The sequence below is a fragment of the Phyllostomus discolor genome, chromosome X (genome assembly GCF_004126475.2).
Source record: "Phyllostomus discolor isolate MPI-MPIP mPhyDis1 chromosome X, mPhyDis1.pri.v3, whole genome shotgun sequence".
NCBI classification, from domain to species: domain Eukaryota; kingdom Metazoa; phylum Chordata; class Mammalia; order Chiroptera; family Phyllostomidae; genus Phyllostomus; species Phyllostomus discolor.
The window spans coordinates 80,477,620-80,500,835 of NC_050198.1; the positions used below are offsets into that span (position 1 = coordinate 80,477,620).

The 23,216-nt window shown below is 39.2% G+C and overlaps 1 pseudogene; it reads right to left on the reverse strand.

Moving 5' to 3' along the window:
- Window positions 1–7,477: 7,477 nt before the first annotated feature.
- LOC114505500 lies at window positions 7,478–8,214 on the reverse strand (annotated as a pseudogene).
- Between the last annotated feature and the right edge of the window lie 15,002 nt (window positions 8,215–23,216).

The following is a 23,216-nucleotide window of genomic DNA, read 5'->3' on the forward strand; positions in this document are numbered from 1 at the left end:
TCCTTACAGATAATATGAGTTAATACAGGGATAAAATAACTGTTAAAGTCTTTGTAGAGTTTGAAGTCCACAAGGTAAGTCCAGAAAAGGAAAAAAAAAATCTATGGGAATACAGTGTCTTTAGGACCAGAAAAAGCCTCACAAAGGAAGTGATATCTGACTCTGGCACAAAATAGTTGCTCAAGAAATATTTATTAAATTGGGGTTAGACAAATAAAGTATGACAAAAGGCACTATAATTGGAATGAATGATATGAACAACACGTGGAGGCAAGAACAGTCATAATTTCAGGATGACTATTAAAAACTCTAAAGGCAAATGCTGGTGAGGATGTGGAGAAAGGAAACTGTTGTGTACTATTGGTGGGAATGCAAAATGGTGTAGCCCCTGTGGAAAACAGTAGGAAGTTTCCTAAAAAAGAGCACTATCATATGGTCCAGCAATCCCACCTCTGTGTATTTATCAAAAATGATTGAAATCAGGATCTCAAAGAAATATCTGTAACCCCATGTTCATTGAAGCACTATTCACGATAGCCAAGAAGTGGAAACAACCTAAATGTCCATTGACATATGAATGGATAAAGAAAATGTGGTATATACATAAATAAAATACTATTCCACCTTTAAAAAAGAAGGAAATTTTGCAATATGTGATAATATTGATGAGCCTGGAGGACATTATGCTAAGTGAAATAAGCCAGCCACAGGACAAATGCTCCATGATTCCACTTATAGAAGGTGTCTTAAATAGTCAAATTCATAGAATCAAAGAATGGATTGTTGGTTGTTGGTAGGGGGAAATGGGGAGTTACTAATCAAACTGCTTAGTTTCAGTTAATCAAGATGAATAAGCTCAGGATAGCTGTACAACATTGTACCTATAGTCAACAACACTGTTATTTTACACTTAAAATTTTGTTGAGGGTAGATCTCATGTTAAGAGTTCTTATCAGAATAAAGTAAAATAAAATAAAATAAAATAAAGAATGTTCATAACGTATACTAAAAACAGGAAGGGCTTTAGACTAGAGTAAAAAGTGAGGGAGGAGTGGAGAGTGAGGCTGGGATGAAGGATCATGTCCTGGACTGCCAGGCTAAGGATTTGCCTTATATATAGTACATATTAGGGAGCCACTGAAGATTTTTGAGCACTAGAATAATGACATGAATTTATTTACTAGCGTAGCTCTGATGACAGAATTGGTGGCCAAAGTTTTTTTTTTAGTTTTTTTTTTCTTTATTGTTGTTCAAGTACAATTATCTCCTTTTTCTCCCCACCAGTCCCCCTTACCCTAGACATCCCCACTTCCCACCCTTGATCCTATCCTCCTTTGGCTTTGTCTATGTATCCTTTATACATGTTCCTGACAACCCTTCCTCATTTTTCCCTGATTATCCCCTCCCACCTCCCCTCTGGTTATTGTCAGTTTACTCTTAATTTCAATGTCTCTGGTTATATTTTGCTTGCTTGTTTTGTTCATTAGCTTCCACTTACAACAGGTGAAGAGAGGTTAAGAGAATGAGCATGAGTCCACTATATAGGATGATCAGGCTGAATTCAAGACTTCCCCTAAAGAATACTTTTGGTAGAATGGTGGGAATAGAAGCCAGATTTCAAAGATATAAAGAGATGAGTATGATAGTGGAAAAGAGGTGAGCTAGCCTTAGCAACTTGAGGACTCAGGGGACTGAAGGGATGGCTTATGAAGTCAAACATCTTTGAAGGCAGAGAGGAAGGGGCCTGTAGAAATAGAGACACTAGAAATGTGGAGAGAGGCTGACTAATTCATACAAAGAGATTACAGGAGGACAGCTGAGATGGAAGTTAGTGGAAGGGTTTTCCTTGGACCAGAGCATTGCTTTCTTTTTCAGACATAGGATTAAAGGAGGAGAGATGAAAGGAAATGTTTTGAGGAATAGAATGAGCCACAAGAAAAGGAAAGAGTAACAAAAGTTGGTACAGGCCTACATATAGAGCCTCACTCTTTTGGCAGAATGCTCAAAACACACGTTTGAAAGCTTGCACATTACGCAAGCCTCTTCCAAAAGAGTTATGGCCTGACTGAGTCTCTTCAGCTTAAGTCAGAGACAACCTGATAGCTGCAGTTGGCTCAGTCCTTCTTTCAGTGAGTTGACACCATTTCTGGCGGGCTTCAAAGACAGTATAAATAGCTCTCTCCTGAGAGAAGGCTATGCTTGGCACCTAGGCAGCCTCATTACACAACCAATTAAACTGCTGTCACTTGAAAGGAATTGATGGCAATTCAACGTTTGCTTGAGTAGACTTTGCATTTCCACATTCACACATACTACAATCTTATAGTCAAGGAGATCTCTACCACTGAAAGGAGATGATATAAGTATGACCTTAGAAACAGTAGATTCTTTCACTTTCTCTAAGATGGAGTCTCAGAAGATCTTACACATTAGATGGTAGTCAAGATACCTTTAATCATTCTGAATAGAAAGGAGTCCTTGAAACTCTTTCAATGATAAGAAGCTCAAGGTTTTTGCTCTGTTGCACCTATCTGGGGTAGGAATGCCAGTTCCTCAGTATCTGTCTTTTCTTGGGCTTTGTAAGTGTGGTCCCCAGATGTTAAGCACAGTAAACCAAAGTCTGGGTTTTCCCTGTAGGCAGGCTACAGTCTTCTTGCAAATACACCTTTCTGAAACCACTTTAGCTGGTTCCACTGAAATGAACTTGGAAATGACCCAACAGAAGGACTGCAGTGGGAGGGGGGCTGAGGGATGTGTGTCAGTTATACCACTGCATCAGAAGCAGGCACACTGGGCCTTTTGCTTTCTGCAGGAGAATGTTGACTTTCAGAATGCAACACACTTTCCCATCTACTTAAATGTGTTATTTAAATAAATTGCTTTGCTCTTGAGGGACCTTGGGACCTTGTACTCTTTGGCTCAGTGAGAAGCTGGTTGATTAGAGTCCGGGAAAGCTGTCAATGTGGAATCTAATAGAGTTTCAGTGTGGGAATATTAGGGGTCAGACACAACCTTACATTAGTTATCCCATCTTGTCATTAGATAACACGGATGTTACTACAAAGAGTAAATCTGTGGGGAGCACAAAGATTAAAGCTATTAACTGGCTAGAAGAAGTAAGAGATTTCAGTGTGCAAGCAAGTGCTTCTATTCAGTATGTGAACACCAAACCACTCTGCGAATAGTTCAGACTGCCTGGTTTACTCTAACCTCATAGCACTTTACACTCTTTGAAATACTGTAAACTTTGGATTACTCATTGGTTCTCTTTAAACAAGTTCAGGCCTTATTCCTTAGTAGCCCCAGATGACAAGAGTTAACACCAATAGAATAATTGTAATGCTGGCCTGAAAACAATTAGGAAGGTTTTTCTGCTGTCAAAAATCACCTACTGCATTTTGAAACCAAATCTACTGTGCTTGTGGATTTTCTATTGTTTTGTATAATCTGCATTACTGCTTTTGTTTCTTTCCTGCAGTGCAAGGCACACAGAGGCTTGTTATTATCCTGGCTCCCCTACTGTGTGATCTTGGTTGAATTCCTTAACTCCTCCGAACCTCAGTTCCTCCTGTATAAAATGGAGATAATAATGGGACTTACCTCTGAGAATTGTTGAGGGTGGTCAGTGAAATAATGCATTTTCAGTGGTTAGTACAGGATACGTACTAAGTAAATTATAGTTTTTTAATGATAACAATAACAGTCATTTAAATCAAATATGTAACAATTAGATATGTGAGTACTTCAAAGCTTAATTAATTTTTTTCGACCTGATTAAAGGTGTTTTGAACCAACATAAACATGAGGAAGGGGGTAAGTAGAGAAATATATATCTACATGTCTATTTTCTTTGCATCTGAAGTTTTCATAAGATTTTAAGCTAAGTTACAATGAGAAGGATGTACTAATCTACTTTTTGATAAAATTCTCAAAACTCAAAATAAGACTATAGTGAACTTCTGTGTTTTGTCATATAACTTATAACATCACTATTACTATTGGTGAAATACATTTATATTTTAAATATTATTGATTTTTTAGAGAGGCAGGGAAAGAGGGAGGGAGGGAGGGAAAGAGAGAGAGAAAGAGATGTGAGAGAGAAACATCAAGCTGTTGCTCTGCATGCATGCCCTGGCCAGGGCAACAATACATATTTTTAAAAATGTATTAAGTGGTGGAATCCAGGATCCTGTACTTGGTATTAGCTGAGGTATCCAGCATCTCATTTATCTTTGATCCATCATTTTTTTCTGATGGACACATCAGAATTGGCACCTGGATATCCTATAGAACTGCAGTTTCTTGGTGCTTCTATCCTCAGAAGTTCAGGTTAAGGAGGATTGGAATGGGACCCAGGGATCAGAAGCACCATAGATGACTGAGATCTCAGGGTCCAAGAGTCAGACTTGGAAAACTATGAGTCAGTGAGATCCATTCTCTCCCTACTTCAGTGGCACTCCTGGTCATTTGATGCTACAAATCAGTCTGAGATCCCTTAGTATCCTTTAGTTGGCATGGCTTTAGAGCTCTAGTTCCCCTCTATTTGTCTTGGGCAGGGTAGAAATTAGTCCTTAAGCAAGGTTTGCCCTCTCCTGATGTGAGCTTACCCCAACACCACACATCATTACCGTGATTGTTTCCCAATTTCTTATTTAGATACAAGCATGACACCAGCAATCATGTTTCATATTCAACTTGTAATTGAATGCAATATTGTGAGCATGCATCCTGATTGAAGGTCATTTCCATGGGATAATGAGTGTTGACAATAACAATCTCTTTGGGATGTTTTTCTTTTGCCTTATAGCTGCATGTCCTGTCCCAACTTCTCTTCCCCAATGGGAAAGCATTACTTCTGCATCTGCTATTTATTATGCCTTGATTTTCTCATCAAACGTGCATACACACACTCATTTGGAGCATCTGTTGTTAATTGGCTGCCTCCCATTGTTAGTCCTTCTTGGGCTCTCTCCTTCCTCCAACAATTCCTTTAAGCCACATGGTCACTTGGAATGGATTGATAAAAAAAGTTATCTGTGAACTGCTTCTGCAGAAGACTGAGTATTATTTTTGCCATCAGTACTTTATAATGTGACCTTGTTTGGATACAGGATCTTTGCAGAGGTAATCAAGTTAAAATCAGGTCATTAGGGTGCATCCTCATCCAGTATGACTGGTATTCTTATAAAAAGGAGAAATTGCACACACAGAGAGATATACACAGAAGAAAGGTAGTGCAAAAACACACAAGAGGAAGATGGCCATGTGACTGGAATGATGCATCTATAAGCCAAAAACATGCCAAGGATTGCCAGCAAATGCCAGAAGATAAGAGGTGAGGAAGAATTCTCCCCTAGAGCCATCAGAAAATGCATGGCCCTACTGACACCTTGATTTTGGGCTATGAGCCTGTAGAACTGTGAGATAATACATGTCTGTTGTTTAAATCACTCAGTTTGTGATAGTTAGTATGGCAACCTTAGAAAACTAATATATCCACCTTGGATACCCTTGTAATCTCCAAAATGTAAATATCAAAGCCAGATAAATTTTTCAAAATAGCAAGTATCTAGCACAAAAGATTTGTCTGCTTTAGCTCTTACTAGTGTGGCTCAGTGGGTTGGGTGTTGTCCTGCAAACCAAGAGGTCACCGGTGCAATTCCCAGCCAGTGCACATGCCTGAGTTATAGGCCAGATCCCTGGTTGGGGGCATGCAAGAGGCAACCAATTAATGTTTCTCTCCCTCTCTTTCTCCCTCCTTTTCTCTCTCCCTAAAAATAAATAAATAAAATCCTAAAAAAAAAAAAAGATTTGTCTGCTTTAGATTACATTGTATTTGTACTTGGAAGCAAAAAAAAAAAAAAGTCCATGGTGTCCTGTCAGTGTCATGATTGTTGCCCGTGCCTTCTATCAAATCTATAAAATTGTTTTGCTGCTTGTGCTTATTTTGAGACTTAGAAGATTTCTGAGGAATATGTTTTGATTGGTGGTTGCATAAGGTAGATGTGCTGTCTCTAGATATAGTTTTTGAGTATTATTATAGGTTCCCTACTTGTGTAGCACTATCCAGCTATATTCTCTCTTCTCACTTTCAAGCCAACACATTTGGGCTATGTTAACATAAGGCCATTTATATTATTGCCTTGGTAATACAGCTGTCACTACAATCACACAGGACAGTAACAGGATCTAGGGATAATTTTTTTTCCCAAACATCAAAACCAAGAAATTTATAGCAATGACTAGCTTCCTCCTCCTCCTGGCACTGTTGCAGTTACTAAGAACTGTCAATGCACACGTAGTGCTAATCTACACTGGGAGATACACAAATCAGATCTCATGACAGATGCTTAGAAATTTTTATAAACGGACCTTCACTTTTAATCCTCTTGATGGTGTTTTCCCAGAGCTGTGTTGTGCTGCTGAAATTTAGGTGACTAAAAGTGTGCTGTGAAGACTGTATTGAGGTCAAGAAGAAACAGTGATTATTTAGCCATGACTAAAGTGATTGATGATGAAAACTGGTGTAACTTTACAGAGGACATTGTTAATGGGTACTTGGCCAGAATGCAAACATCAATGGCTTTGGCATTACCCAGCCTGGGTTTGAATTCTGTGTGATTTTGGAAATATGACCTCAGTTTACTGAGCCTCAGATTAAAAAATAAATATGAAAAATTCAAAATATTCCAAAGGTAGAAAATAACAATATAGAAAACATAAATATACTCATCCCCAAGTTTTAAAATCATTATATATCAACAGTAGAGTTGTAGCCTAATGTATGTCCTTCCCCAACTACATTTGACTCCTTGCTCACTGACCCTGCCACTCTCCCCAATCCTATCACAAACACACTTAAAGCAATTAATATTAAAAAGTCAAAAATGTTCTAACCTATAGAAAGTAAAACTACTCCTGAAATGGCAGTGATTGGTAGAGACTCTCTTATTGTAGGGTTAATTAATATATTTACTGAAAGATTAGCAAAAGGGCTTTTTAGGGAAGTCATGAATGCTATTTTTACTTTAAATATATAAATTAGAATCTGCTGGAAAAATATTATATTTCTAGTAGTTTGCATTGTTTTCTAAACTAGGCCAGATTAGTTAGTCCTTGTATTGAGTTCTTAGTATATATTGGCTTTATGTGGTTGTGATGGCTTTATGGGCACTTGGCTGGGTCACAGTGCCCATATATTTGGTCAAACATTATTCTGGATATTTCTGTAAAGGTCTTTTTTTGGGGATGAGATTAACATTGAGATTGATGGAGTCTGAGTAAAGCAGATAACCCTTCATAATGTGGATGGACCTCAGGTGATCAGTTGAAGACCTTAAGATAACACATATGACTTCCCCTTTAGAATTATATTCTTTCTAGATGTGTATTCTTTATTTCTTTTTTGTTTGACAACTCCTTTTTTTAGTGGAAATCTCAGTCTTAAATAGCAGGAGGGACAGTAGGCTCCCTTCTAGGGCCTAGATTTTGCTGAAAGCAGCAATGTCAACACTCTGCACCTGCTTCTCAAACTTGGTGATCTCCTCTTCCAGCAGGTTGGTCCCTACCTTGTCATCCTCCACCACATACTGGATCTGCAGCTTAAGGATGCCATAGTTCACTGGCACCAACTTGGAGTACACCCAGGTCAGCCCATCCAGCTGGGCAGAGCACACTCAGGCCTCCAGTTGGGCCATGTCCATCTCGTCATCCCAGGGCTCAACATCCAGGAGGATGGAGGACTTGGCTGCCAGTGTAGGCTTCTTGGCCTTCTTCTCTGTGTGCTGCTGCAGCCATTCCCCCCAAAGCTTGATGGCCTCCTTGTCATCTTCCTCATTACTGCCACACAGGTCAGTGTCATCGTCCTCATTATCCTCCGCGGTGGTAGCTGTCTTCTTGGTGGGGGGCTCCTCTTGGCACATGGGAGACACTTGCTGGGTCTGTGGGGCTGTGGCCCAGTGGGTGGGCATGCTCTTCTCCAGCACACTCAGTTGGCTTCCAGCTTGGAGATGGACTGCTGCAGGTTCTGTACCACACCTCTCAGGCACTGGTTCTCCACCTCCAGGCTGGTGATCTGGATGATGAGCTCTCTGTGGTCTCCACAAGACCCTGGATGTCCTCTCTGGCTCTTGCAATGTCCTAGAGAATCATGCTTGCACCATTCTCCTGGCATGAGGAGCCAGCCACAGGTTTATTCATCTGCTTGTACAATTTCCTTTCTGCATCAAATAAAATTTTTTTACATCTTTTTAAAGATTTTATTTATTCATTTTTAGAAAGGGAAGGGAGGGAGAAAGAGAGAGAGAGAGAAACACCAATGTGTGGTTGCTGGGGGCCATGGCCTGTAACCCAGGCATGTGCCCTGACTGGGAATTGAACCTGCAATGCTTTGGTTCGCAGCCCACACTCAATACACTGAGCTACGCCAGCCAGGGCTGCAAATAAAATATTTTAAAAATATTTTGTTTATTTATTTTTAGAGAGAGGGGAAGGGAAAGAGAAAAAAAAGGAAAGAATTATCAGTGCATGGTTGCCTCTTAGTGTCCTGCACCAGGGACCTGGCCCACAACCCAGGCATGTACCCTGACTGGGAATCAAACCCATGACCCTCTGGTTGGTAGGGTGGTGCCCAATCCACGGAGTCACACCAGCCAAGGCCCATGGGTCCTTTATACACATGGTCCTTTACTTGACCCTTTCCTTTCTTTCCCCTGTTATCTCCTTCCCCCTCCCCTCTGGTTACAGTCAGTTTGTTCTTTATTTCCATGTTCTGTTTTGCTTGCTTGTTTGTTTTGTTGATTAGGTTCCACTTATAGGTGAGATCATATGGTATTATTCTTTCTACATGTAAGGAAACTGAGTCTCAGAGAGGGTAAATAATGTGCTGCTGGTTTCACAGCTACTAAGTAGCAGAGCTGGGATTCAATCCAGGTCTATCTGACTCTATTACACTATGCTGCTTTGTAAGAATTCAATTTAGCCCTGGCCAATGTAACTCAGTTGCTTGGAGTGTCATCCCAAAGACCAAAGAGTTGTAGTTTCAATTCCCAGTCAGGGCACATACCCAGGTTGCAGATTTGATCCCTGCTTGGGGCACATTTGAGAAAGCAACCAATTGATGCTTCTCTCTTGCATCTCTCTCTCTCTCTCTCTCTCTCTCTCTCTCTCTCTCTCAAAGCAGTGAGAAAATGTCCTTGGGTGAGGATACAAAAATTTTTTTAAAGAATTCAATTCAGAGGGAACACTAAGTAGTCTGGTTTGGCTACAACATGTAGTATATATAGGAAAATAATGGGTCAGAAAACTAGAAAAGTACAATTAGGCCAGATTATTGGAGGGGGTTGCTTAAATACCCACCTGAGGAATCCATACTTAAGTATTTTGATTTTGCAGATGAGAAAACTGCAAAAACAAGAAAGCTTCCCATGGTTCTAAGGTCACTAAGTGGTAGAACTGGAATTTAACTGAGGTTTAACTGGTACCAGTATCTGAGGTATAATTTTCTCAAACTTGCCTCCCTACTGTACCCACAACTGCCTCCTATCCACTGGCTGTCTACTGGTCATTTAAAAACCCAACAAAATAAAATACATATTTTGAGTATTTACTATGTACCACAAACTGGATGAACTGCTCTGCATTCAGTAGGTCATTTAGCTAGCAGTGCTGTAAAGGAGAGCACTAAATATACTTTTACTTTATAAATGAAAGGACTGTGTCTCAGAGTTAGAGTAACTTGCCTAAAGGTGTACTGTGAATATATTGTATAGCTGTGTACACAATGGTGATAGTTGAAGCTCCAGGAGTACATCTGGTCATTGAGGAAGATAATTTGGGGCAGGGAGGGGAGGGAGAGGGAGAGAAAGAGAGAGAGAGAGAGAGAGAGAGAGAGAGAGAGAGGGAGAGAGAGAGAGCGCGCACTTATAAGGGGACTAATACCATTGTGACCTCACCCTCATGACCTCATCTAAACCTTATTACCTCCTCAAATCCCCATCTCCAGATACCATCATACTGGAGGCTATGGCTTCAAAATATGAATTTTGAGGGAACACAGTTCAGTCTGTAACAGGAGGGAAGAGAAAGAGAGAATGACAATTGAACAGAACTTGGTAGTCCAGGTGAAGACAGAGGAGGAGGCAAAGGAGCCAGTGGAAACAGAGACACTGGTCAGAGCAGTGCTATGAGGATAATGCAGGAAAGTGGTGTCTAGGAGGCAGGGCTAAGAGTGTGGAAGGTTTCTAAGTCACTCCAGTGGACAAGGTTACATGGAAGTGCACAAACATTGGATTTGTTCACTAGGAATGCTTCCGAGCAGTTGTAGCTGGCAGGATGTTGAGGACCGACGACAGACTGCAGAGAATTAAGGAAGGAGAAAATAGAGCACATGTGTGTGCTGAGGTTGGGTGGAGACAGGGCAAACAGAGGGAGGGAAGATCTTAGGTTGAAGAAAACAAATTTCAGATGGGGGGTTACTAAGTGATTTTGAATGATTGACTGGGAGTTGATAGTAGAGGAGAGGCTGGGTTTCAAGCAAATCAGCAAGTGAGGATGGTAAATCATTAATGGGATGAGTTCCTGAAGGAATTGAGAGGGGAAGGAGACTGAGCAGAGTTTCAGAGCTCAGCTTTGGACAGGAAGATATGTGTGGTGCAAAGGACACATCACAAGTTTTATAGTATTACAGAATTGGTTCTTTGCTCTTGGTTACTAACTTATGACATTGTTGAAGTTGCTTAATCTTTCTCAGCCTCAGTCTCCATAATTGTTAAATGGAGGTAATAATGGGGTCTATTTCTTAGGGTATTTGTGAGAGTCCAATGAAGTAATAGATGGGAAAGCACTTAATTTAGAGTCTGGCACATAGGGGTGCTCAATAAAGAAATAATGTAAGAAATACAGAGATATTGGGAGGCAAAATTGAGTTAGCATGAATAGATTGGGCTCATAATTCAATAGGTAGCTTAAGGAGCATTGTTTCTTGCCCAGATTGGGTCCACTAGTTCCTCGCTGTGGTAGGTATTAGTGCTGCTTACTAATACTGCTGGTGCTTTTCCTTCTGATCACAGAATAGGATTATAATTTTCTCTTCTCTTGAAGTTAGATGTGGCCATATGACTTGTTTTGGTAAGTGGAATATGAGCAAAAGTGATGTGTGTAACTTCTTAAGTGGAAACCTTTGTTAGTTCTCAACTCTCCAGGGCTCTCTTCCTCTGCCTTGTCAAATAGGGAAGCACTTATTGATAATGGAAATACATTGCTCAGCCATCTAATGGAGGACAGCTGCCCTAAACAGTCACCCAGACCTGCAGTGGACTGTTTGGGAGAGAAAGATTTCACTTACATGTGGCATCTAAAGAGTAATACAAACAAAACCAAAACAGACTCACAGATCTAGAGAACAGACTGATGATTTCCAGAGGGGAGGGCAGGTTGTGGGGTGGGTGAAAAAGGTGAAAGGATTAAGAAGTACAGATTCATAGTTACAAAATAGTCATGAGGACATAAAATACAGCATAGAGAATATACTGTGTTTTGCTATGTGTAATGTGCACCCATGTTTTTGTGCACATTATACATGGGATTTTTATGCCCATGGTATGTAATCATTATACCCATGTATAATGTGCATCTGTATTTTTTCCTCAGAAATTTGGGCAAAAAGTACACATTATATATGGCAAAATATGGCAGTCAATAATATTGTAATAACTACATATGCGGTCAGGTAGGTACTGGAAATGTTGGGGAACACTTTGTAAAATATAAGAATGCTATTTTTTTAAAGATTTTACTTATTTTTAGAGAGAGGGGAAGGGAGGAAGAGAGGGAGAGAAACATTGGTTGGTTGCCTCTTGCATGCCCCCAGCTGGGGGGACCAGGAATTGAATCAGTGATCTTTTGTTTTGTGGTACAATGCCCAACCCACTGAGCCACGCCATTCAGGGTGAAACTAATGCTGTTTTAACCCACTGAAATCTTGAGAAATCATTTACTATTGCAGCATAACCTGGCCTGTCTTGATTTATATATATGCCCCCCCCAAATAAAATGAAAGTGTCCCTTAATTTAATACCTGGTAGTGTCTTTGAGGACACAGTTTGAAAGTGAGGATAAAGTTAATGTGACTGATTTTTAACTTGCCAGAATTTATAATCCCCCAAATTAATGTTCTTGCCTTCAAAGTAGTCACTGTGGGATTATGTAATAATTTAAATGACATTAAAAACAGTTATTAAGTTACTTTTATAACCCAGCCTCCAAATTGATTAATGTGGTCATTTACTGTGTATGTACTAGACACTAAGGATACTGAGATGAAAAGACATGTCTTTTCCCCTTCAGGAGCTCATATTTTTGTGGTAAGAAATATGTAGGTGTTCTACAGCATTGCAATGGATGGCAGGGCCATAGATGAGGAAATGGTCATTTCAACCAGAGATTCATGGAAGGCTTAATAGATGAGATATGACAGATAGATTGGGGTGAAGGTGAGGTTATACAGGCAGAGGGACAACAATAAGCAAAGGCATGGAGGTTTGAAGTAGCACAGTACATTTGAATAAATGGAATACTTCTGTATTTCCACAGCCTAGTGTGAGAAGGGGATGCTAAAAGATGTGAGACTGGAGAATAGGTATGGGACAGACTATGGAGGGACATTCGTTATGTTAGCAAGAATTATAACATAGGAAGTGTGGTCCTGGAACCAGTGGTTCAAAATCTTTTTTTTTTTCTTTTTTGGCAGAAGAAAAAAACATAATGGCACCAGTACTTGTTTAGCTACATATTTATGATTTTCTCCAAATGTGTCTTAGTTTCTCACTATTCTGAAAGACATTACCTTGGAATTTGTCTCCTTAGGTTTCTGATAAACACAAGTTTCTCTACTTTGTTAAAGGCCTCTGTTCTGCATTCATGTTTTCATACCATTTTTGTATTATGCTTGATGTTAAAACCAATTTCAAATTATTTGGGAAGTAATATGAATCCTAAAGTCAGAATATCACAGAAACATTGAAGTCTAGAACTAGAAGAACCCTTTGCATATAACTAAGGGAAAGGTGTATGGGACATCAGCAAAGCCCACTGTTACAGGTGGGATTTTGTCCTCAGATACTGTTGAACATTCTTTCATGCTTAAATTTCCCATGTCTTATATGTGTGAGGGGGTGAGGTGAGGGAAGGTTTGGATAGTCATCTAAAATACCATGCTGTCATCTCAGACCTCTGATTCTAAGAGTCTACTTTTCCAATACCACATGTGGTTGAATGCTTGGAGCAACCAACCCAAATTATCCAAATTAAATTTCAGTTTATTCCCTCTAGTTTTGACTAGTGTTTCTCCTTAAAACTTACAAATGATGCTTATTTACCTCTCTTTTGTATTTTCCAGAGTTTATTCAGTTTTTTCTTGCATTACACTTAAGGGTGAACAAAAATGTTCTGATATTTCAGACACAACACTATGTCCAGGAATCAACTTATGTATCCATTGGGTCAAGTGTCATAATGTTAAAATTTTAATAAAAAACTTAAAAGGATTTGCCATTTGTTCATTTCACAAAAGCATTACAGTTATTGATATTAGTGGCTTTTTTGGAGACCCAATAGGACAGCTGTAATTTCTGTTGCTGATACATTCTGTTCATAAACCAATGTCTAAAAGTTGAAGTGTCATATGATAAAGATAAAATGTTAATTTTCATATTTAGAATTGTAATTGGATAAATATATACACACACACACATATATATATATACACTATGCTTTTGATAAAAAGCAACTTTATCAAAAGAAACTTTTCATAAAAACATTCTGTTCTCATATTGGTCAGTGCAATACTTCTTATAATTTAAAAAATTTGGAATCAAGCCAAATGTCATACAATAGGGTATTTGTTAAACAATTCATGGAACAATGATAGAATGAAATATTATATAGTTTGTTTGGCAGAATTCTAAAATCACCTCCAAGTTTCCAGCCCATGATATACACATCTGGCATAATACCCTCCTCTGAAGTGTGGGCAAGACATATGAGTGATGGGATAATTTCTTTCTTGATTAAGTTACATTTTGTGAAAAAAGTTATGATATAGTGATTCCTGTGATTATATTGTAGCAGTCTGAATAGGTTCTGTGTATGTTCTGAAGAAATTAGTTGTCATGTCATGAGAAGGCCACATGCCCAGTTATTACTGTGGCCTCTAAGATCTAAGAGTAATTCTTGACAAACTGCCAAGAAAATAACCACAAGGAACTGAATTCTTCCAAGAACCTGAATGAACTCAGAAGAGGAAGTTGAGCCTTAGATGAGATCAAAACCCCAGATGACACTGGAGTTCAGCTTTGTGAGACCTTAAGTAGATGTCCTAGCTAATTCATGCCTGGAATCCTGACCTCTAGAAATTGTGAGATAATAAGTTTGTGTTTCAAGTCACTAATTTTGTGGTAATTTATTATTCAGCAACAGAAAATTAGTACCATTTAAAATGCTTATTTAGCCATTTAAAATTATGTTTATGGAAATTTATTCAGCCCTGGCTGGTGTGGCTCAGTGGATTGAGTGCCAGCCCTCAAACCAAAGGGTCACCTGTTTGATTCCCAGTCAGGGCACATGCCTGGGTTGTGGGCCAGATTCCCTGTAGGGGGTACTTGAGAGGCAACCACACATTGATGTTTCTCTCCCTTTCTTTCTCCCCTGCTCCACTGTCTCTAAAAATAAATAAATAAAATCTTTAGAAGAATTTATTCAATCACTTTTGAAACTAGAGTAGTCCCCTCTTATCCATGGGGTATATGTTCCAGGAAACACAGTGGATGCCATAAACCACAGATATCACTGAATGCTATATATACTATGTCTATTCCTATATATATTGTATATACCTATGATAGATTTTAATTTACCAATTAGGTGCAGTAAAATATTGACAATAACTAATAATAAAAAATTATGTGAATGTGGTCTCTCTATCTCTCTCCCTCACAGATAACTAATCTGGTAACTGAGGCAGCTACTAAGTGATGAATGGGTGGATGTCATATGCAGGGTGGACAAAGGTATGATTCAAATCCTGGGTAAGATGAAGTAGAATGGCAGGAGATTTCATCAGGATACTCAGAATGATGTGTAATTTAATACTTATGAATTGTTTATTTCTGGAATTTAGCATTGAATATTTTTGGAGCACGTATGACCATGGGTATATGAAACCACAGATAAAGGGGACTACTGTACTTACAAGAAGAAATACAAATATATAATGTATTATATAAAATATGCCCTTAGGATCACTAAGGAAAAATATAGATAAAAGACTGGAAAGAAATATTCAAGCATGTCAAATTGCTGTGCTGTGTTTTTAAGTGATTTCAGTTTTTGCTTTTTAATATGTTTCTATATACATTTTATAGAATGGGAATAGATTAATTTGATCAACAAAAATAATTAAGTATAACCCCAGAAAAAAAGTAGGAAAAATATAGGTTTTGAGAATATAAACATTGTTGAAGAAAATTATGCTTCCTTTAAAGATGTTTGTCACAGTAATTTTACTTGAATTAACATGAACTCATGACTCAAAAAACATATTTTCTATTTCTGTCCACTAAAATGGCTCAGAACTAGTGATACCCAGTATCAATGAACACACCTGGCACTCAGATCTTGGTTTCAAAGTACTATTTACTACTGAAAGAAAACAAAGGCTTTTTATAGAAGTAGCTGATCCAGATCTAGGGCAGGGAAACTACAAAGTGAACCTGGAATATACTGTTGTGCCAGAAAGCAACAAAGTACTCAAAAAATAATGGAGTCATATTAAAGGACCATATCAGCCAGCCCTAAGAGAAACTCTCTTGTCAAATTGGGGCAATCTTAAAAATGAGTGGAGTTCTGGACAAGATAGAGTCATAGGCAGAATTACTTCACTTCTTTGTATAACCAAAGTAAGGATAACAACCAATTTAAAAGCAAAGAACAACCAGATCTCCCAGAAACAAAACAAAACAAAACAAAACAAAACATTTGTATGGAAGTCCAACAACCAAGGAATTAAACATTCACCAGATGATAGGAGAGGTGGAGAAAAGAAGCCAGGTGGAGAGGACATATGGCAAGGCTGCAGCTGGAGGACCCCATGGGCAGTCCCACATCCGCAGGCAGATAAGCTTGGGGGAACAAAAGGGGACTGAGAGACTGCAAAACCCAGGGTTTCAGCATGGGAAACTAAAGACTCAAAATCCCAGGTTGTAAAAAATCTGTGGGTGTTGTGGTGGTGGGAGAAATTCCCAGCCTCACAGGGAGTTCATTGGAGAGAACCACAGGGTCCTAAAATCAGTGCAAACCCACCCACCTGCAAATCAGCACCCGAAAGGGCACAATCCACTTGTGTGAAGCAAGCGAAGTGTTGGAAAGTAGGACAAAAACCACAAGCAGCAGTGTTCCCTCTCTGATCCCTCCCACACTTACAGTGTCACAACGCAGCAAAGAGGGTTGCCCAGCCCTGGCGAATACCTAAGGCTCTGCCCCTTACCATGTAACAGGTGCACCCAGGCAAAGAAATATGAACCAAATGAAAGAACAGATCAAAACTCCAGAAAAAGAACTAAGTGACAAGGAGATAGACAACCTACTTAATGCATAGTTCAAAACACTGGTAATCAGAATGCTCATAGAATTGATTGAGATCGGTTGCAAAATGAACAAAGTAATGAAGATTACACAAAGTGAAATAAAGGCAAATATACAGGGAATCAACAGTAAAGGGAAGAAAACTGGGACTCAAATCAATGATTTGGAACAAAAGGGAGAAATAAGCACCCAACTAGAACAGAATAAAGAAACAAGAATGCGAAAAAAAAAAAGTGGAGAGACTTAGGAACCTCTGGGACAGCTTTAAGAATTCCAACATCTGAATCATGGGAGATCTGGAAGGGAAAGAGGAAGAGCAAGAAGTTGAAAACTTATTTGAACAAATAATGAAGGAAAACTTCCCCAACCTGGTGAAGGAAATAGACTTCCAGGATGTCCAGGAAGCCCAGAGAGTCCCAAAGGAATTGGACCCAAGGAGGAGCACACCACGATACATCATAGTTAAGTTACCAAAGATTAAAGGTAAAGAAGGAGTCTTAAAAACAGCAAGAGGAAAGGAGAGAATTACCTACAAAGAAATTCACATAAGGTTATCAGCTGATTTCTCAAAAGAAACCCTGCAGTCAAGAAAGGGCTGGAAAGAAGTATTCAAAGTCATGAAAGGCAAGGACCTGCATCCAAGATTACTTGATTCAGCAAAGTTATTTAGAATGGAAGGGCAGATAAGGTAGAGCTAAAGGAGTTCATCATCAGGAATCCCTTATTATATGAAATGTTAAAAGGACTTACCCAAGAAATAGAAGCTTAAAAACCGTGAACAGTAAAATAACAACAAACTCACAACTATCAACAACTGAACCTAAAACAAAACAAAATAAAACAAAACAAAAACAAACAAAGCAAACAACTAGAAGAGGAACAGAATCACAGAAATGGAGATCACAAGGAGGGTTATCAGCAGGGAGGGGGAGGGGAGAGAATGGGGGTAAATGTACAGGGAATAAGAAGCATAAATGGTAGGTACAAAATACGCAGCAGGGTTAAAAATAGTATAGGAAATGGAGAAGTCAAACAACTTATATGTGCAACCCATGGACATGAACTGTGGGGAGGGGTATACTGGAGGGTGAGGGGGGTTGTGCAGGGAGGAGGTGGATAAAGGGAGGGAACAAAACTGGAACAACTGTAATAGCATAATCAATAAAATATACTTTAAAAATTTGGGACAATTTGAGTATCAAAAGAACAATAATTATATTTTATAACACTTTAATATTTTTAAAAATCCATGAATCTATTGTGATCTATCTATATTACCTATTATCTATCTATCTAATCAGAATAGCAAAAAAGAAAAGCTCTTCTTCAAAGTAGTGTCAAAGAATGATAGAAATATCATCATTGTATAACTCTTTATGTAATCATTGCTCATTGAGTCAGGTAGAGATTATCAGTGGATTTTAAAACCACTGGATACAAAATTGTTGAGGATATAAGTATTGCTACCCCAGCTTGTTTTTTCTGTCCCTTTGCTTAAAATATTTTTTTAACCCTTCACTTTCAGTCTGTGTAGCTCTTTTATTCTGAAGTGGGTCTCTTGTGGACAGCATATATGTGAGTTGTGTTTTCTTTTTTAAAAAAATTTCATTTTAATTGTTGTTCAAGTACAGTTTTCTATCCTTTACTCCCATCCCAGCCCGCCCACCCATCTCTCTCTACCTCCTTCCCATTTCCACCCCCCTTAGTTTTTGTCCATGTGTCCTTTATATTTGTTCCTGTAAACCCTTCCCCTTTTCCCCTGAAATTCCCTCCCCTCTCCTCTCTGGTCACTGTCAGCCTGTTCTCTATTTCAGTGCCTTTGGTTATATTTTGCTTGTTTGTTTGTTTTGTTGTTTAGGATCCTGTTAAAGGTGAGATCATATGATAATTGTCTTTCACGGCCTGGCTTATTTTGCTTAGCATAATGGTTTCCAGTTCCATCCAAGCTGTTGCAAAGGGGAGGAGCTCCTTCTTTCTTTCTGCTGCATGGAATTCCATTGTGTAAATGTACCATAGTTTTTTGATCCACTCAATTACTGATGGGCACCTAGGTTGCTTCCAACACTTGGCTTGTAAATTGTGTTGCTATGAACATTGGGGTGCATAGGTTCTTTTGGATTCGTGTTTCAGGGTTCTTAGGATATAATTCCAGCAGTGGAATTGCTGGGTCAAAAGGCAGATCCATTTTTAGTTTTCTGAGGAAGTTCCATACCACTTTCCATAGTGGTTGTACCAGTCTGCAATCCTACCAGCAGTGCACTAGGGTTCCCTTTTGTCTACAACCTCTCCAATACTTGTTGTTTGTTGCTTTGTTTATGATGGCCATTCTGACTGGTGTGAAGTGGTATCTCATTGTGGTTTTAATTTGCATCTCTGATGGCAAGCAATATCAAGCATCTTTTCATATGTCTCTGGAACCTCTGTATGTCCTCCTTGGAGTAGAGTCTGTTCAAGTTCTTTGTCCATTTTTTCAATTGGGCTGCTTGTCTTCTTAGAGTGGAGTCATGTAAGTTCTTTATATATTATGGAGATTAAATCCTCATCTGAGGTATAATTGGCAAATATGTTTTCCCATACAGCTGGTTCTCTTTTTATTTTAATACTGTTTTCTTTAGCTGTGCAGAAGCTTTTTATTTTGATGAGATCCCATTTGTTTATTCTTTCCTTTATGTCCCTTGCTCCAGAGGACATATCAGTAAAAATGTTGCTGTGTGTAATATCTGAGATTTTCCTGCCTATGTTCTCCCCTAGGACTTTAATGGTGTCATGGTTTATATTTAAATCTTTTCCCCACCTTGAATTTATTTTTGTGTAACATGTAAGTTGGTGCTCAAGTTTCATTCTTTTGCACGTAGCTGTCCAGTTCTCCCAACACCATTTGTTGAAGAGGCTATTTTTACTTCATTTTATGTTGCTGCCCCCTTTGTCAAATATTAATTGACTGTAGAGACTTGGGTTTATTTCTGGGCTCTCTGTTCTGTTCCATTGGTCCATGTGCCTGTTTTTATGCCAGTGCCAGGCTGTTTTGATTACAGTGGCTTTGTAATACAGTCTAGTATCAGGTATTGCGATCCCTCCTACATTACTCTTCTTTCTCAAAATTTCAGCAGCTGTGCGGGGTTGTTTATGGTTCCATATAAATTTTTGAAGTGTTTGTTCTATGTCTGTGAAATATGCCATTGCTACTTCCATAGGTATTTTATTGAATCTGTAAATTGCTTTGGGTAGTATGTACATTTTGATGATGTTAATTCTTCTGATCCATGAACACAGTATATGTTTCCATTTATTTGTGTCTTCCTTGATTTCTTCAGTGTTGTGTAGTTTTCTGAATACAGGTCTTTTACCTTTTTGGCTAGGTTTATTCCTAGGTATTTTATTTTTCTTGTTGCTATTTCAAATGGGATTTTTTCCTTGATTTCTGCTGTTGCATTTTTTGTGTACAGAAATGCCTTCGATTTCTGGATATTGACTTTGTATCCTGCTGTTTTGCTAAATTCATTTATTAGGTCAAGCAGTTTTTTGGCCGAGTCTATAGGATTTTCTGTGTATACTATCATGTCATCTGCAAACAGTGACAGTTCTGTTTCCTCCTTTCCAATTTGGATGCCTTTTATTCCCATTTCTTGTCTGATTACTATAGCTAAAACTTCCAATACTATATTGAATAGAAGTGGTGAGAGTGGACAACCTTGTCTTGTTCCTGACCTTAGTGGAAAAGATTTTAGTTTTTGCTCATTGAGTATGACGTTACCTGTAGGTATTATATATGGCCTTTATTATGTTGAGAAATGCTCCCTCTATTCCCACTTTGCTGAGTGTTTTTTATCATACATGGGTTCTGTACCATATCAAATGCTTTTTATGCATCTATTGATATGATCATGTGGTTTTTGTCTTTGCTTTTGTTTATGTGATGTATTACATTTACTGATTTGTGAATATTGTACCATCCTGACATCCCTGGGATGAATCCCACTTGGACGTGGTGTACGATCTTTACAGTGTATTGTTAGATGGGGTTTGCCAATATTTTGTTGAGGATTCTGGTAGCTCATTGTGAGCTCATTGAACTTCCTGATAATCATTGCTTTGAACTCAATATATGATCATTGAATTGCCTCTATTTCATTTAGCATTCTTTCTGAAGCGTCCTCCTTTCCCTTCATTTGGGGATTGTTTCTTTGTCTTTCCATTGTTTGTGAGACTCTTCTTGTTAGCCTCAGCTTCTCAAATTCATCTGTTCTGGCTCCCTGGGTTTATGGTGTGAACTTCTGTGTTAGAATACCTGTGAGATTCAGTGGTGCAGTCTCTTTTGGGCATCCTGTTTTTCACAACTTCCACCTACTCTTTTTTTTGTGATCAGTTGGGGGGTGATAAGGCAAAATGGTTTAAGACAGCAAGAGAGTATTCTATGATATTTACAATGGCAGTCAGTAGAGAACAGATAGGAGATCCTTTGGTTATGTATAGTGTTAACTGTGATATTCCACCCAACTAGCCACTTTTTAGAAAGGATGGAAAGAAGATAAGACTCTTGTTGGAGAGGGAAGGATTGTGAGTTGGATCTAGAAAGCAGTGATGTTGTGGGAGGTCAGATTCTGAGGTACAGTGACAGTAAAGGATAGTAAATAGGTGTAGTGTGTGAGAGAACAGAGTTAACCACTACAGTAATAGATTTTAGTAAATTGTGAAGTGGGCTAAGGTCTGGGGGGGTGTTGTGTAATATTTACAATTGTATGGAATAAGTCTTATTTACAGTAATATTAGAGCAACAATCATATGAGAGAATATATGAGATCTAGATAACAAGAATAGGGTGTATAGAACCTTGAGTAGTGTACTAATAGAACACAACTGAAGTGAAGGACAATAAATTAGCAAGACACTATGAATGCGATAACAGGGGAAACCTGTCAAATGATACAGTATAACCAGCCAAGCAAAGAAGAGTATACAGAAAGAGGAGGAATACAAAAATACTATTAAAATAAAAGATGTAAGAACAATGAAAAAATAATAATACAAATATGCAATAACTCACAGGTTCTCCATAATAGTAAAGTGAAATCTGTCCCAGTGTCTCAGCTGTTGGGATGCCCCCTGTTTGGTTCCAACTCTGGTCTTTTTACAGTTTCAGTTTTTTTGTGTGTCACTTGTGGGTATTTAAAAAGAAAAAAGGAAAAAGAAAAAAAAAGCAGAAGGAGGAAGGAGGAAGAAATAAAATTGGAAAGAAAGGAAGAAGGAATAAAACTAGAAAGAAGGAAAGAGAAGCAAAAGGAACTGAGAGATATAAAAATAATAAAAATTAAAAAATAAAAAAAACCTAAAAATCAAACAAAACCAACCAACCAACCAAACAAACAAACAAACAAAAAACCTCTTGCTGCTGTCGAACTGGCCAGACTGTTTTTTCTGGTCTTGCTGGCTACAGCAGGTTGAGGTGTGATTGGTTTCGCTTTTTTCCCTTCCTGTTCAGTCAGCCTCTCAAGTAGTCTCCCCAGAGCCCGAGCCAGCCCTCGCCTCTCTGCAGGGCCCTGGATGTGGAATTCGAGCCTTCCCAAGCGCACTCTCCCCAGGTTAACGGGTGCAAGCTTCGGTCTCCTGCTAAGCATGTGCCTTCCCTGGGTCCACAGGTGTGAGCTCTGGGGTTCCTGCATAAGGCATGCACCCTACTTGGGTTTAGGGCTGTGGGCTCAGGGTTCCCATGGAGAGCCGGAGTTTTCCCTGCGTTTATGGGTGTGGCCTCCAGGTCTTCCACAAACCACCCTCTTCCCGGGTTGGGGGCACCAGTTCGGGCACACGGCCAGGCCGCCCTTGGTTGCTATGCATGGGTGCTCAGAGCCCCTGTGTGTTGCCACTCAGTCCTCACTCCCCTCTCTGCACCTTCAAGCAACCAGGTCTCCCCCGCGTGGTTCCCAATCCTTGTTTGGCCGGGGAGCGAGGAGTTGACCCAGCTAGCTCCCAGTAGCTTTGTGTCAGATACAGCCAACACTTGGGCGGGGGCTCTGGCCTCACTGGTCTCCGCGCTGGTCCCTGGGCCCTTATTGTCCTGAAGCACTCTCCTTACTGTCTGGTTTTTCAATGTCTGCTGCAATTTTTGATATCCTATTTTCATATATGCTGTGGTACTGTTGGCTGTTTTCTCTGTTCTTCTGTAGATTAGCTAGGTTTTTCTCCCTTGTGTAGGAGCAAGTGGAATCTGCTCCCTGCTACCACACTGCCATCTTCCCTCCCATTGTTGTGTTTTCTAATCCATTCAGCTTCTATGTCTTTTGATTGGCACATTTAATTCATTTACATTTGAGGTTATTATTGATAGGTACTTATTCATTGCCAGTTTTTCCCTTTCTACCTGTGTTCCTCTCTCTCTCAACTCAATTCCTCCATCTTCTTAAAGCAGTCCCTTTAGCATGATTTGCAATGCTGGTTTGGTGGAAGTATATTATTTTAACCATCTTTTGTCTGGGAAACTCCTTATCTCGCCTCCCACTTAAAATAATAGCCTTGCTGGGTGGAGTAGTCTTTGTTGCAGGCCTTTGCTTTTCACTGCTTGGAATATTTCCTGCCATTCCATT